This window comes from Manacus vitellinus, unplaced genomic scaffold (assembly GCF_001715985.3).
Source record: "Manacus vitellinus isolate BGI_N305 unplaced genomic scaffold, ASM171598v3 scaffold_2_pilon, whole genome shotgun sequence".
In the NCBI taxonomy this organism is placed as follows: domain Eukaryota; kingdom Metazoa; phylum Chordata; class Aves; order Passeriformes; family Pipridae; genus Manacus; species Manacus vitellinus.
Window position 1 is genome coordinate 52,416,515 of NW_021940208.1, and position 3,429 is coordinate 52,419,943.

The following is a 3,429-nucleotide window of genomic DNA, read 5'->3' on the forward strand; positions in this document are numbered from 1 at the left end:
ACTGTCTGAGCAATAGCAGATTTTGGCCTAAAAAGCAGTACTTGAGGCCTGACATGTAATCTGTGGATTTGTCCAATCTAATTACTGCCACTTGCATCAGTGTTTTTATGATATAGACACACATCCACTCAGAAAAATCACTAAAGCTACAGAGGCAGCTGCCAGGCAATCGTTCCATCACTTCTGACTTGGAAATGATTTGAAAGATGCTATAGAGGTGGAAGGCTCTGAAAAACATCATCGGTCCCTTAAACAACATATTTTCCTTTGAGTCTGCTCACAGTCAAGTACTCTTTTATTAGATTAGACTCAGTTTTTCACTAATTTAATTGTCCTTTCTTGTAATCAGGTAAAATTCTGGTTTTGTTGAAGTCAGTAATAAAACTTCTACAGCAAAAACTACTGAATATATCCATTTTTAAGATAATAGACTGAGAGTTGGGCTAAATTAATATGCATTGAGAACTGTGCAGCAATGCCAGACAAACTGCCATACCCAAACTCATTTGTTGACAATTACCATTAGTGTTTCTAACATGTGTGGCTCTCTTTAGTGCAGACATATTTCAGGAACAGTTGGCCATGTGCATTCACTGGGCATCTTAGACATGTTACTGGCACTCAGTCTCTATGGAATTGTTCCGAAAGTCTCAAAATCATTCCAATAAACCAGAAAGTATCTCCTTATATTTTTTTGTATTTAAAATTCCCATGAAGTCATTGAAAACTGGGCATGCAATGAAAGATCATATTTTGAAATGATCAGTCTGTGTTTGACCATCTGCACCAGAATCACCTCAAGCTAACACCAGTGTAAATTACAAGCCTTTCACTGACACCCCTAAAATTATATGCAAAAGTAACTGCCCTATAAAAAAAGAAAGGGATTAGGTTGATTGGATGTTTCCATTGGTAAAGAAATTCAAAAATGTTATTTATTTCAATCTGAACTCATCAGTCTTCTTCCTGATCTGCCCTTGTCTTCACTGAAAGAGGGAAACACATTGGTTTTGCATTGTTGCATTTGCATTGTTGCTGAGTTCGGGTTTACAGTGAGAGAGGATTAAGTTATGACTTCTCCAAGCAGCAATCTCTGTCGGCACAAGCTTTATTCACCACCACAGACCACTGGTGGTTCCCTTCTCAAACACGGCAGCCCTCACCCAGGGATCCAATGGCTTCAGATCCTATACCAGATCAGGGATGTACTATGAGGATTTGTGGCCATTAGTGGAATCCAGGGTGACATAGACTGCCCAAGCCTAGGAATATAAAACTGACCTTGTCTTTCCAATAGGTTCTAGCAGGTCTGACTAAACACCCTGGCAGGAGGACTGGAGGTCTGACAGGCAGTGAGGATAACTTCATAGTGGCTAAGGTTGCCTGTGAACATAACAAGAAATAGCCCAGTCACCTTGTGCCATCTACATCGCATAAGCATCCAGTACATTAGCATGGGATTTAATTTGGGCATTTAAAGCTGCCTGCATAAGCTTGTGACTGTGGGTCTTTTCACTGTGGGTCTTTTGTGCATGTTCTTCCTTGCTAATATGTATTTGCTGCAGCACATTTTCAAAGGGAATTGAGAAAGAGAAAACTAAAAGCTACATATATTAGTATTCCTGTTTAATTTAATATCAGATTACAAGGTGGAAATTAAAATGATTTTTCTGTCACTGTTATCTCTCTTCACTTGGCAAAGATCGATTTCCTTCTTCCCCACTGCTTACTAATAAGACATCTGAAAACTAAGATGGTTTTTATGTTTACTTCCTTGTTTAAATCAGCTTTCTCAACTAAGGACAGTTTTGGCAATATATTTGCTGTTTAACTTGTGATTTCTGCATTGGCTCAGGCTCCACCAGTGACAGAACATCAAACACAGAGAAGCTATATATTTTTAATTATGCAGGGATGCCCTCGTGCATAAGTACATGCAAATTAAACAAACAGAATTCAAAACCGATTCAGAACAGATTGTGCATGTTACACAATCAATTGCATTTTGGGCTCAGAAAAGATGGTGCACTATTTTGCTTCTCATGCTGACAAGTATGGAGATTATCAGCCATCACTTGGTACAGCATCATGCCATTGCTACTGCTGTGTCTGGTACTGCCAGGTTTGGTACCACTTTATCGAGAGCTGACAAGCCAAGGCAGGCTGACGGCAATACACAAATGCTCGAGTGTGAAATCAGCTGAACAACTGGTCTACACGGAATAACACTTTTCTACAAAGGAAATACTAATGTCCAGCAAGAGGATTCGAAAAAATATGTCTCAAAGAATCTGACATAAGCACCCAGCCATCTGCCTCCAAAATCTAGCACTCTTTTGAAATGAGAAGGATAAAATAATGAGAAAAGTTGCTGTTTGGAGTCCAAGCTGCATTTTATGAATTTGGTACTTGCACTCCGGTGGCATCACAGCTCCAAACAAGATGTAGTTATTTCAAAAGACAAAAAATGTTCAGTGAAAGTCCTGCAGGGCAAGGTGGTCACACGAAAATGAAAAGGAAGGAAATGCAGCCATCTGCATACTGCAGATGAGGAACTAAAATATTAGAGGTAGCACAGTGGGTATCCCTAAAGAGTTGACCATTCCTCCTGCACAAAAAAACCTGAGCTTTTTTGGAAAGTTGAGTAATGTGTCCTGCAATACATTCTCTTGGGATATAACCTCACACCCTTTAGACATTTCACTGTATCGGAAGTCTCCTTATTTAAGAGCCTAATATTTCTCTTTCATATTTTCTTCCCATTCCATCTTAAATACCCATGCTCAGCATTAATAAGAACTTTTCATCTAGAGTGTTAAAGCCTGGAATACCTACATAGCAGTATCTTACCTCGTTCCTCTCAAATTTGATTATCCTTCATTTATCCACTTTTTATATATTGAAGTTTTAATCTTTCCGTCTCCCTGTCAATAAAGTTGCTCTTGTCCTTCTCTGTGGATGACGTCTCAAGGTTTCTTTCAGCCCTATCTTACATGGTTCCATGATTTTCTTCAGTGTTTCTGTATTATTGTTATGGTTGCACCCAGAACTGAAATCCAGTGAGCACCTTCTGTGAAGACCTGGCTCTGCCCCCACTAGAAATCCAATGTGGTAACTCCTTGCATTGCACCAGAAGCAGCTGATGCCGTATGAGCAGTCTGTGTCTCGCTGAGGGTGCTCTTGCCGGCCACCTGCTTGGGTCACCTAAGGGAAGTGTGCCTGCATCTCTGGTTGCCTCCCAGCGCAGGGGTGGACTTGGGGCACCTGGTTCCTTGCCAGGAAGCCTGGACCCGGCCAACTGTGCTGGGCCGGCAGGCAGGTGTCTGGACACACTTCAAGCACTGAGTGCCAAGGTTGGCGTGCACGGGATGTGTAGCTGTACGGGCACTTCTGGCACTACAGAACTCTGAGGTGAGTTGAAAGCTGCAC